Source organism: Erpetoichthys calabaricus, chromosome 2 (assembly GCF_900747795.2).
Source record: "Erpetoichthys calabaricus chromosome 2, fErpCal1.3, whole genome shotgun sequence".
Taxonomy (NCBI): Eukaryota; Metazoa; Chordata; class Cladistia; order Polypteriformes; family Polypteridae; genus Erpetoichthys; species Erpetoichthys calabaricus.
The window spans coordinates 21,102,420-21,116,174 of NC_041395.2; positions in this window are offsets into that span (position 1 = coordinate 21,102,420).

Below are 13,755 nucleotides of genomic sequence, written 5' to 3' on the forward strand. Positions count from 1 at the left end.
CACCCTACCTGCACTCTCTTTTTCACCTCTCTTCCACAATCTCCATTACGCTGTACTGCTGATCCCAAGTATTTAAACTCATCCACCTTCGCCAACTCTACTCCCTGCATCCTCACCATTCCACTGACCTCCCTCTCATTTACACACATGTATTTTGTCTTGTTCCTACTGACCTTCATTCCTCTCTAGATCATATCTCCACCTCTCCAGGGTCTCCTCAACCTGCTCCCTACTCTCGCTACACATCACAATGTCATCAGCAAACATCATAGTCCACGGGGACTCCTGTCTAATCTCATCTGTCAGCCTGTCCATCACCATTGCAAATAAGAAAGGGCTCAGAGCCGATCCCTGATGTAATCCCATCACCGTCACTCCTACCGCAGACCTCACCATGGTCACACTTCCCTCGTACATATCCTGTACAACTCTTATGCACTTCTCTGCCACTCAAAACTTCCTCATACAATACCACAACTCCTCTCGAGGCACCCTGTCATATGCTTTCTCCAGGTCTACAAAGACGCAATGGAACTCCTTCTGGCCTTCTCCAAACTTCTCCATCAACATCCTCAGAGCAAACATTGCATCTGTGGTGCTCTTTCTTGGCATGAAACCATACTGCTGCTCACTAATCATCACCTCACTTCTTAACTGAGCTTCCACTACTCTTTCCCATAACTTCATGCTGTGGCTCATCAATTTTATCCCCCTGTAGTTACTGCAGTCCTGCACATCCCCCTTATTCTTAAATATTGGCACCAGTACACTTCTTCTTCATTCCTCAGGCATCCTCTCACTTTCCAAGATTCCATTAAACAGTCTGGTTAAAAACTCCACTGCCATCTCTCCTAAACACCTCCATGCTTCCATAGGTATGTCATCTGGACCAACGGCCTTTCCATTTTTCATCCTCTTCATCGCTGTCCTTACTTCCTCCTTGCTAATCCGTTGCACTTCCTGATTCACTATCTCCATATCATCCAACCTCTTCTCTCTCTCTCATTCTCTTCATTCATCAGCCTCTCAAAGTACTCTTTCCATCTACTCAACACACTCTCCTTGCTTGTGAGTACGTTTCCACCTTTACTTTTCATCTAAAGAAAGACACCAGAATAAAAAGCCCGTACCTCAACGAATACATAATTCTGCACTACGAAGAAAACTCTCCGTTCCAGTCCAGGGAATCACCTCACTTCCAGTCCCGTCCTGATGACTTCAGTTCCATCCCTCTGTACCTGACGTCATCGTCACTTCCATTATTTTGATTTGTCCCACTATAAAAAGCCTCCTGACCCCTGTGTTTTTGTCAAACGTATCAAACTTTTTGTTGTACTCTTGACCTTGTTGCGGATTACTGGAACCTACAACCAGTATACGAGGAGGCTCCCCAACCCTTAATCTGTTTCATTTTCTTTATTTATCATACTAGCAAACCAGGAGCAGTTCACGCTGTGAAGACTGCACTTGGATGAATGATCGGTGGGCCATACAAAGAAATTGACAACTTCGCAAAGCACGGTAGTAAGCTGCCTAAACATTCGATCAGTCGTGTATCAATAGTAGAACTTGAAGATATGTTACTTCAGCAGTACAGTTCAGACTTTCCAGAGCGCAGCTATGAACAGAAGGAAGAAACATCATAGGAGGACATTAAGTTCATGCACACAGTCTCTGAATCTGCAAGACTGGTAGTGGACCACTATTTCTTAAATTTGCCCTTGAAGGATGAAACACTTAAAATGCCAAGGAATCGCTGAGTGGCTGAACAGCATGCTATTGAGTTCAAGAGAAAACTGAGCAGAAGTTCAGGTTTCCACGAAGACTATAAAGTCTTCATGAGAGACATTAGATAGATAGATAGATAGATAGATAGATAGATAGATAGATAGATAGATAGATAGATAGATAGATAGATAGATAGATAGATAGTTTATTAATCCCAAGGGGAAATTCACATACTCCAGCAGCAGCATATTGATAAAAATATTAAAGATTGATAACAACACAGGTATACAGACAGACAATAACTTTGTATAATGTTAACGTTTACCCCCTCGGGTGGAATTGAACAGTCGCATAGTATGGGGGAGGAACGATCTCCTCAGTCTGTCAGTGGAGCAGGACGGTGACAGCAGTCTGTCGCTGAAGCTGCTCCTCTGTCTGGAGATGATCCTGTTCAGTGGATGCAGTGGATTCTCCATGATTGACAGGAGCCTGCTCAGCGCCCGTCGCTCCGCCACAGATGTCAAACTGTCCATCTCCGTGCCTACAATAGAGCCTGCCTTCCTCACCAGTTTGTCCAGGCGTGAGGCGTCCCTCTTCTTTATGCTGCCTCCCCAGCACACCACCGCGTAGAAGGGGGCGCTCGCCACAACCGTCTGGTAGAACATCTGCAGCATCTTATTGCAGATGTTGAAGGACGCCAGTCTTCTAAGGAAGTATAGTCGGCTCTGTCCTCTCTTACACAGAGCATCAGTATTGGCAGTCCAGTCCAGTTTATCACCCAGCTGCACTCCCAGGTATTTATAGGTCTGCACCCTCTGCACACAGTTACCTCTGATGATCACGGGGTTGATGAGGGGCCTGGTCCTCCTAAAATCCACCACCAGCTCCTTGAGAATTTTTGAGAAGGGTTATGTTGTCAAGGCAGGGCTGTCTTAATGTATGGGCACAATGGGCACTGGCCGGGGGCCACAGGAGTATAGGGGCCCATGATGTGTTTGATGCCTATGTATTGTCACAGGTGGCTGGGTGTGGTCAGCATTCGGCTGCCTATAAAAGGGTCCGCCTCCTGACAATCAAGGCTGGAGTCGGGTGAGGAGGTGGACGAGGTCGGAGAAGGAGGTGTGCGAAGAGAGGCCCAGTGTAAATAGTGTGCTGAGAAGAGAAGAGATGGCTGAAGGAAGCCTGGACTGTTGGGACTGTGGGGAACTGGTATTGGTGCACTTATTGACTGTATATAGTAGCATATGTAAATAAACGTGTGGTGATGGACGTAGTCGTGTCTGCCTGCCTGTGTCTCGGTCGCTCCAATCCACAGTATGTTTCTGTTTTGCTGTCAAAACAAGGGGCCCAGTGCCCGGGGGTCTATGATGCTGTTAAGACGGTCCTGTGTCAAGCTACCCAAAGAAAGCCTGAATTGCAGTGAAGACAGACTGTGGCACACGGTGTGTAAAATCCAAAGAAAAATAAGATCTGAGTGGTCGTTGATTGAGCAAACTTCAGCACTTTGTATCATGTGGGGTTGGGTTTTCCCCTCTGTAGAGTCTCCAGTGTGTGTTGTATTTTTACTTAAATAGGAACAAACTGTGTGTTCTTTAAGTGAACTTTATTACAATTCTAAATCATTACTGAAACATTGCTTCTCTAAGCAGGTTCTTAAAGAGAGGTGCAACTGCAACACTGCTAACGCTTCTTCTGTATACAGTCTGTAGTGCTCCCTAATGTGTACTCCACTGCCCTCTACAGGATCGGCATGATTATTTACATTATCTCCACACAGTGCCTTAGAGATTTGAACAGTGGACAAAGAATGTTTATTCCTAGTGCTGAAAATACCAAAATGCTGCTACCATATCATTTTAAAAAATGACCACCTAACACTAAGCTGTACCAGCCAATACTGAATGAGACCTGCACCAAATGAAGTTGAAGAAAACAACTGGTGGTACTCTCTGAAGTGTCAGAGTCTTCCTCCTCGTGATGAGTTTCACATAATCGGGGGGCTTTGGGGGACCCTATTAGAGATGCTGTGCTGATATGCACCATTTGTTATGCCATGCCATCTGCACTTCAGAAAGGATCATCCGATGTAAAGGTAAGCATGTTCAGGTCCGGCCAGTACTTGGATGGGACACCTCCTAGAAAAAGCCTGGGTTGCTGCTAGAGGAGGTGTTGGTGAGGTGACATTGTGGTCAGAAGGTGGATCCCAATGCCCCAGTGCAGTGATGGGTACACAGTGCTGGAAAAATGGCGCAGTTCTTCTGATGAGATATAAAACTGAGGTCCTGACTCTCTGTGGTCATAAAAGATCTCTGGGCATCCTTTGTAAAGAGTAGGGTGTACCCCAATGTTCTGCCTAAATTGCCCACCATGTCCTGTGTAATGAAGAACAGACACAATCGTAAAAGGTTGGGGTTTTTTAGGCCCCGTATACTGTAAATCAAAAAATAGGTTTTGTCAGTGTTTTCAAACTTTGTACAACAGACGAAATAAAAATGCCTGAGCGGACAATTTATAATGGAGGACCGGAAGTGATGAAATGATGGGGAAGCCATGGTGATAGATGGGTAAATGACGTCATCAGGAGGGGACCAGAGGTAAGAAAGGAACCCGGTAGTAGGTGGAATCAATAGTCTTCCGGGAATAGTTATGGTGGTGGTGCTTCATTCTTTCTGGAGAAACATAAAAAGAGAGGTTAGTACCCCGCCATTGTCCCCTGGCACGACTTGTCGCGGTGCCCGTCGGGTCCTTAAGCTGCTCCCCATGGCACTCGAGCGTAATACCTGGTCATTCTGCCCCCCTAATCTTCCCCTGTTTCTAATGGCTATTTCTCTCACCACTTCAGCATCTGATAGCTCATGTGTGTGAGTGTATTGCTGCAACAATGGCTGCTGTTGCATTATCCAGCTGGATGCTGCACATTAGTGGTGGTTGATGTGGCTCCCCACTTACTATGTAAAGTGCTTTGAGCAGTGAGAAAAGCACTATATAAATGTAAAGAATTATTATTATTATTAATAATTGCTGTTACACTGACTCCCAAACAGGGAAGTGCTGGTAAATGAAGCAGAGTTCATAGCTCTGATCACTTATATAGGCACGGTGGTACAGTGGTGAGCTCTTCTGCCTCACAGCTTGGGTCACATTTTTGGCCACAATAATCTGCTCAGCATAAATATTTCCTTAACCCTCAGGGACACTTAAAAGACCATTGCACCATTACATTTCACTCAAAAGTAATTCAGTTTTTCCTTCCCTAATGACTTCACTGCATTTCACGGAGTATGTCAAAATTCCTGAACATTTCCATGTTTTCACTGAGCTTATGATGAAGCAAATTTAGCAGGGTTTAATCATCACTACAAGTAAGCAACACAACAATCACCATGGAAAGCAACTCCACTGTGTCTGCCATATTAGAATATAGTTTCTACTGTGAAGTGTGACCAATCAGGAAATCAGATGTTAAGATGAGCAGGATCCAATCAGGGTAGGGAAACATAATAAGCATGAACCAATCAGAGTGAGATTAGAGTCTGTGTTTTCAAAACTTTTCATTTTCACCTCCAGTATGCAGAGCAAAGATCGAGCACATGTGAGATTCAGGGGGTCTCATGAATAATGGAATGAGGGAAAATAGGAGGATGATGCTTCCTATGGCTGGCACATCCACTAGCCTAGTTTCTGTTTCCTTTAGAGTGGAGAAGACAACGGACATCATGTCTGCTTCTACTCTTCTAAACCCTACCTCTTAAACTCAAGTCACACCTCAAGTTAGATAGATAGATAGATAGATAGATAGATAGATAGATAGATAGATAGATAGATAGATAGATATGAAAGGGACTATATAATAGATAGATAGATAGATAGATAGATAGATAGATAGATAGATAGATAGATAGATAGATAGATAGATAGATAGATATGAAAGGCACTATATAATAGATAGATAGATGTGAAAGGCACTATATAACATAGATAGATAGATAGATAGATAGATAGATAGATAGATAGATATGAAAGGCACTATATAATAGATAGATAGATGTGAAAGGCACTATATAACATAGATAGATAGATAGATAGATAGATAGATAGATAGATAGATAGATAGATAGATAGATAGATATGAAAGGCACTATATAAAAGATAGATAGATATTATCTATGTGACGGACGCCTCTTCTGCATATGGTCCGGGGGAACAGGCATGGGCTGTACAATACTTCCCCCGGGACGCTGCCCCCCTGGATGGTAGTGGTGCCTCGGATACCCGCAGGGCCCCATGGGAGATGGAGTTCTCTTTGGGTGCCACAAGGGAACGCTGCAGTGGCTACTGAGACTGTGTAGGCGGTTCTTCTGCCACACCTGGAAGTGCAGCCGGAAACAAGCAATCAAGCACCTGAAGCACTTCCGGGTGGCTTATAAAGGGAGCCAGCAGCCACTAATCCGGGAGCCAGAGTTGGGAGGAGGAAGACAAAGCTGCCGAGAGGAGTGGAGGAAAGGAAGAGTGGTTTTGTTTGGTGTGTTTTTTGGGACTGTGTTGTGCCTGTGGGAGACGGGGAAGACGTGTTCCACAGGTGAAGAAAATAAAAAGTTTATTTTACGTGTGCCTCATGGTGTCAGTCTGTGTCAGGTCAGCGCCCATATAGCGCCTTTTCACAGTGGCGTAGTCGGGAGGAGGGAGACAAAGCTTGCCAGGAGGAGTGCTGGAGAAGAAAGAAAGAAAGAAAGAAAGAAAGAAAGAAAGAAAGAAAGAGGGAGAAGAGAAGAGAAAGAATTGTGTTTTGGTGTTGGGACTGCGTTGTTGTGCTTGTGGGAACGAGAAAGATGTTTCCACAAGGGGGGGGCGGGGAGAAAATAAAAGCCCTGTGTGCTTTGAACCTGTGTTCTATGTCTCTCTGTGTCAGGGCCTGCCTCTACAATAGATAGATAGATAGATAGAAAATGGGGAAATATGGCTTTTTAAAGAAGCTTTTCAAGTAAATAAATGCACAAATAGGTCAATAAGTAAGTAAATAAATAAACACACACACAGAGCATGGTGGCCCACTGGTAGAGCCACTGCCCTGTAGCAAGGAGATTAGAGTTCACGTCTCAGGTCCTCCCTGTGCGGAGTTTGCATGTTCTCCTCATGTCTGTGCGGGTTTCCTCCCGCAGTCCAAAGACACACTGGTTAGATGAATTGTCGATCCTAAATGGGATCTAGTGTGTGGTGGCGCCTGTGTGTTCGCCTTGTGATGAACTGACACCCTGTCCAGAGTTTGTTTCTGCCCTCTTCTAGCTGGGCTAGGCTCCTGTGACTCGGTTCAGGAATAAGCAGGTCTGAAAATGATGTGAGTGACACACACACTTTGGTCATTCATTTATGTTCCCACTTCAGGAAGAGTGCAGAGAGTCGATAAACTGGAGCTCTTTTGCCAGCATACTTTCTCTTAGATGTTACATCTAATTCTATTTTTTTTCATTCTGGACATTAAATGGGGTGTAGGGAACAGCCCGGACACAGACAGGTAGACATGATGTTTCTTCACCACACACGTTTATTTACAACTATTTACAAGAATAGTGAGCACAAACCCAGTGCCGCAGCACCAATCACCCCTGGCCACAATGCCTTTTCAGTCTCTCAAGTCCACCTCCTCTCCTCTCCTCTCCTCTCCTCTCCTCTCCTCTCCACCAAGCTTCGTCCTCTTCCACCCGACTCTTGCCCTGACTGGAGGGAGGTGGCCCCTTTTATACACCCCAGAAGGACTCCAGGTGCATCCTGAGGGGCTCCGTAGGCACACCCCTGTGTGGCGGAAGCTCTGACGGTACATCCGGAAGTCCTCCAGTTGTCCACAATCCTTTTCCCCTCAGCACTTCCGGGTGTGGTGGAAGTTCTGAGGTCCAGGGCTCCCAAGGCATCGGGGCGCCCCCTGGCGGTGACCATGGGCCCCTACAGGGTAGAGCTTCAAAGCTCTGTACCCGTGGCCCCCAAAGCAACCAGGGCAGACGCCCCCTCATGTTCTGGAGGAGGCATGAGCCCTCCTCCGGTCCTCCTGGGCATCCCGGCCAGGCGATAAACCCAGCCGGGTGCCACAGGGGTCTCACCAGGAACTCCAATTCTTTTCTGTTTCTAGTTTGCAATAAATAATGAATAATAAACTAAACGAACAAATATAACACATATTGATGAATAATAAAAATTAAAATGTAACTGAAACAAAACACAAAAATAGAAAATAAATACAACTGAGGCAATAAACCGCTGGGTTGTACTGTATAACAGTTACAATGCAGAGAATGTCACAAGGAGTCAGAATTGTAATGTTGTGTCCACATGCTATTCTCATAAAGTTTGATGCTTTGCTGTAAATACTTGGATAATTTCATGGTGCCTTGTCACAGTTCAGTCAGACTTCTTTCCCTGGCTCAAATACTTTTCCTGTTTATTTAGTTTTTTTTACTGTTTTTTGTTTTGTTACATTTATATTTTGTTTACTATAGTGCTGTTTGTTAATTATTTTTTGAGCATGCATTATTAAGAATATACTGTATGTGTCCTGCCCTGTTCCCTGTATGAACACTCCTTGGGTTATTATTAGGCACACCTGTACACCTGCTAATGCATGGAATTATCTAATCAGCCAATCAGGTGGCAGCTGTGCAACACATAAAATCTTGTAGCTACAGGTCAGGAGCTTCAGTTAATGTTTACATCAAAGTCCTGAATGGGGAAAAAGTGTGATGTGAGTGATTTGGACCATGGCATGATTGTTGGTGGCATGTTAATAATTGGTTCAGGGACTGTAGATACATGATGGCCACAGTATTCGGCATCTCTTGGTAGATATGTGTCAACGAGAATGTCTTTCTTTAATGCTAGTTAGCTTCTGCTCCAAGCAGGCCCTAGTGTAAGGTTTCTGCTTCTGGGGACAACTTCGTTTTCACAATAATCCAGAGACGTGTTTTTTGTTCCAACAGATGTAGACTCTAACTGTATCTCCCTTCATGTACAGTGCCTTGTGAAAATATTTATCCCCCTCTGTGTTTGTCCTGTTTTGTTGCATTACATCCTGGAATTAAAATGGATTTGTGGGGAGTTAACACCATTTCATTTACAAAATATGTCTAAGACTTTGATGGTGCAAAATATTTTTATTGTGACACTGTTTTATCTTGGTAAAGTAATATATTGCTCTACTTTCCCCTATTGTATTATTAAGATGTAGCCTCTGTCAGAACGCCTCAAATCCCACGGACTTACCACTGTTTATAAGGTATTATAGTATATAACTTATCCCAACTTCCCTTCTATATCTATAACCTCAGGCAATTAGGTGTAGTAAAAAGACAAGCAGGAGTTAAGTTACACATAAAATAATGTATTATTGATAATATTCATAAATAATAACAATATGCAAAGTACATTTGAATATTGGCAACCACACAACCTAATTAAATGGCGATGTGTAGTTTCAGGCGGCACACAGACTTGTAGTTATTTAAAATGTCTCTAGTTAAGGCATCATTGGTGCTCAGCTTTCTTCAGAACAGGCCGTATGCCTGTTCAATATGGCTGCCAAGCTGTGGTCTCCATTGTGTTGTCCTTTCAGTTTATGGTGTGAGATGCTTCTTCATCATCAGAGGTTAGTAAAAGAGAGGGAATGTGGTTGAGCAAGCAGATTTATAGATTCTCGGTCCAACCCCTAGAGCCAATAGGACATCATGGTACTTAAAGGCTTCTTATACAAGCCAATTCCAAAAAGCCATACTTCAGACCAATGGGGGAATACAACATCTAAGCACCTGCCACCCCCCAAACCATATATTAAGGTAACCTGGCTTCCTTGCGGTGTTTGAAAGACTTTAGCAGAGAAATACTCGCCAAACTGGTTTAAAGCACATCTCCCCAACTCTGTCGTAAAATTCAAAGAGACCCATTCCTAAAGGGGGGGGGTAAACATGAATGCTTCTCACTAATGTAACACTAAATTACATTGCTTTGCCTAAATTACAAATAAAGACATACAAAATATTTATCAAGTTATATGCAAAATCTTACATCACAACAGACACAATCAATAATTAAGACAAAAAAGCAAAAAATCTAAGTGTGTATAGGTATGCACCCACCAAAGCAAATCATTCCAGCTGTAAATCTCTTGGTGAATATCTCCATTAGCTTTGCTCACCTTGCCACTAGGATTTTTGGCCATTCCTTAAGGCCAAACTAGAAAGTGTTGGATTTGTGCCTCACATGGCATTTTCCGATGGTCAAAAAGTTCAATTTTAGTCTCATCTGACCAAAGAACTTTCTTCTGTGAGTTTAGGAGGTTTGCCACATGCTGTTGGGCAAACTCCAAAAGTGAATTGCTATTTTTTTTTCTTTAATCAATGGCTTTTTTTTCTGGCCATTCTTTTATAAAGCGCGTATGAGCATGTATAAAGAGTGTATATATATATATATATCCTCTTTAATAAAACCCCTGTGTGCGTCCAGTGTCCATGTGTGTCTTCTGGTGAAGTGCGCATGCGTGGGGCACGGTGCAATGCTTCAAAGCGGATGCTTCAAAGGCCGCCTGACGCGTCACACAAGACAGAGAGGGCGGGACCTATAAAATATTGCGCGGCCGATCCAATCGGATTTCGGTAAATGAGGTAAAACCTAAAACATAAGGCACGAAAAATCCAACCGGGTACTGAGACGCAGAGACCAGCTTCCCCAAAGAGGTGGGATTAGTGTTTGTTGTTGTGCAAGTGTTCACTCTGAGGATGTCAGCTTGGCCCGGTAAAGTGTAAAGTGTCAGTCGTTGAAGGGGTTTTCCTAAATATATGAATTTACATGATATTACAATAGGATGACTTTTAAAAGTAGATTTATTTTTGCGCACATAAAATCCATTGCTGGGGAGACGCCACACATACAATAATCAGCTACACACCAGCACAGATCAAAATACTTGCTGGGGAACTTCACAGTACTTGCTGGAGAGATGCAACAGGCACGATTATCAGCTGCACGCCACACATTATATCAGTTGCTGGGGAGAATCTGCTGATTACCCACTGTTGTGACAGAAAATTAAACGCATATTACAGACATCAAAGCCAGTATTACTGTCAGAGAAAATTACAGGCATTTTATGGAAATACAAACCAGTATTACTGCGAGAGAAAATTAAAGGCACACAATACAATGACACATATTACAGCCACATACAAGCCAGTAAATATACAGCCATTTAATATAGACTGTTCCTAATAATGTTTATACACTACTGTTCTAGCGCCCGTTATTGTAACGGGCTTAATGTCTAGTATTATATATACAGTACTGTGCAAAAGTTTTAGGCAGGTGTGAAAAAATGCTGTAAACAAAGAATGCTTTCAGAAATATAAATAATGATTGTTTATTGTTATCAATTTACAAAATGCAAAGTGAGCGAACAAAAGACAAATCTAAATCAAATCAATATTTGGTGTTACTACCTTTTGCCTTCAAACCAGCCTCAATTCTTACAGGTCCACTTGCACAAAGTCAGGGATTTTGTAGGATTCTAGTCAGGTGTCTGATCAACCAATTCTACCAAACAGGTGCTAATGATCATCAATGTCACACGTAGGTTGAAACACAGTCATTAACTGAAACAGAAACAGCTGTGTAGGAGGCTTAAAACTGGGTGAGGAACAGCCAAACTCTGCTACCAAGGTGAGGTTGTGGAAGACAGTTTCATGTCATGGCAAGATTGAGCACAGCAACAAGACACAAGGTAGTTCTACTGCATCAGCAAGGTCTCTCCCAGACAAAGATTTCAAAGCAGACTGGGGTTTCAAGATGTGCTGTTCAAGCTCTTTTGAAGAAGCACAAAGAAACGGGCAACGTTGAATCGTAGACGCAGTGGTCAGCCAAGGAAACTTAGTGCAGCAGATGAAAGACACATCAAGCTTATTACCCTTCGAAATCGGAAGATGTCCAGCAGTGCCTTCAGCTCAGAACTGGCAGAAACCAGTGGGACCCAGGTACACCCATCTACTGTCCAGAGAAGTCTGGCCAGAAGTGGTCTTCATGGAAGAGTTGCAGCCAAAAAGCCATACCTCTGATGTGGAAACAAGGCCACGTGACTCAAGTATGCACGAAAACATAGGAACTGGGGTGCAGAAAAATGGCAGCAGGTGCTCTGGACTGAGGAGTCAAAATTTGAAATATTTGGCTGTAGCAGAAGGCAGTTTGTTCGTCGAAGGGCTGGAGAGCGGTACAATAATGAGTGTCTGCAGGCAACAGTGAAGGTGGTGGAGGTTCCTTGAACGTTTGGTGCTGTATTTATGCAAATGGAGTTGGAGATTTGGTCAGGATTAATGGTGTTCTCAATGCTGAGAAATACAGGCAGATACTTATCCATCATGCAATACCATGAGGGAGGCATATGATTGGCCCCAAATTTATTCTGCAGCAGAACAACGACCCCAAACATACAGCCAAAGTCATTAAGAACTATCTTCATAGTAAAAAAGAACAAGAAGTCCTGGAAGTGATGGTATGGCCCCCACAGAGCCCTGATCTCAACATCATCGAGTGTGTCTGGGATTACATGAAGAGACAGAAGGATGTGAGGAAACCAACATCCACAGAAGATCTGTGGTTAGTTCTCCAAGATGTTTGGAACAACCTACCAGCCAAGTTCCTTCAAAAACTGTGTGCAAGTGTACCTAGAAGAATTGATGGTGTTTTGAAGGCAAAGGGTGGTCACACCAAATATTGATTTGATTTAGATTTCTCTTTTGTTCATTCACTGCCTTTTGTTGATTGATGAAAATAAATGATTAACACTTTCATTTTTGAAAGCATTCTTTGTTTACAGCATTTTTTCACACCTGCCTAAAACTTTTGCACAGTACTGTGTGTATATATATATATATATATATATATATATATATATATATATATATATATAATATAGAGTTGATAGATGCTGTCCTATTAACTACTATATACAGTAGGTCAGGTCAGGTTGGGTTGCATGCACTGGTACGGCGTGTTGCCACACCCACCATGCAATGAAACAGCTCAGGATCCTGTTTGGCGACCCCCCCAGTCCCACCTTCTGGAAAAGACCGTCTATTTGACGAAGTCAGGTGTTACGTGGGCATACCCTTGGCCTGGTCGAGTCACTTGGGTCCTCATCAATGAGGATCCTGTAAGCGGGATCACCCTCATGGATCACACCACATGGCTGTAATGCCGTAACTGATGCTCCCTCACATTGCAGGTAATGTTCCTCATTCGGGACTACGTGAGCAATACAAAGTCAAACCAGTGGTACCGAAGGACTCTGTAGAGACACAGTACTGAAGAAGGTCTCAGGTCAGGTCTTCATCTCAGGTCACTGGATAGCGTCCATGTCTCGCAACCATAGAGCAAGACAGGAAGCACCAGGACTCTAAAGACTTGGACCTTCGTCCTTTTGCATAAATATCGGGAGCACCACACACCCCTTTCCAGTGACATCATGACCCTCCATGCTCTCCCAATCCATCTACTGATTTCATACGAAGAATCACCAGAGACATGAATGTCACTGCTGAGGTAAGTAAACCTCTTGACGAGGTCGACACTCTCTCCTCAAACAGACACACTGCTGATGTGCCCAAGAGGTCATTTAAGGCCTGGCTCTTGGTTTTTATCAGGACACTCGCAAGCCCAGACACTCAGACTCAATCAAGAATTTGAATGTAATACATGCTGCTACAGTGAGCCAGTGCAGTGACCTGAAAAAAGGAATGACTTGTGCCCTGGTTGAACACTAGGCGTGCTTGGTGACTCATGCAGGTACTCCTGTTAGTAAGGAGACATGACAAGACCAAAGCCTGGACCAGATGTTGTGCCTCATACTCCGGTTGATAAGAGCTAATCTTGCAGATGTTACACAGAGCAAATCTGCACGAACAAGACAGGGTTGCAATGGGATCAGTTGAGAATAGCTAGTTATCGACGACCACCCCAAGGGGCATTGAAAAGACAGGCTAGCTGGAATATCAAGGAGGA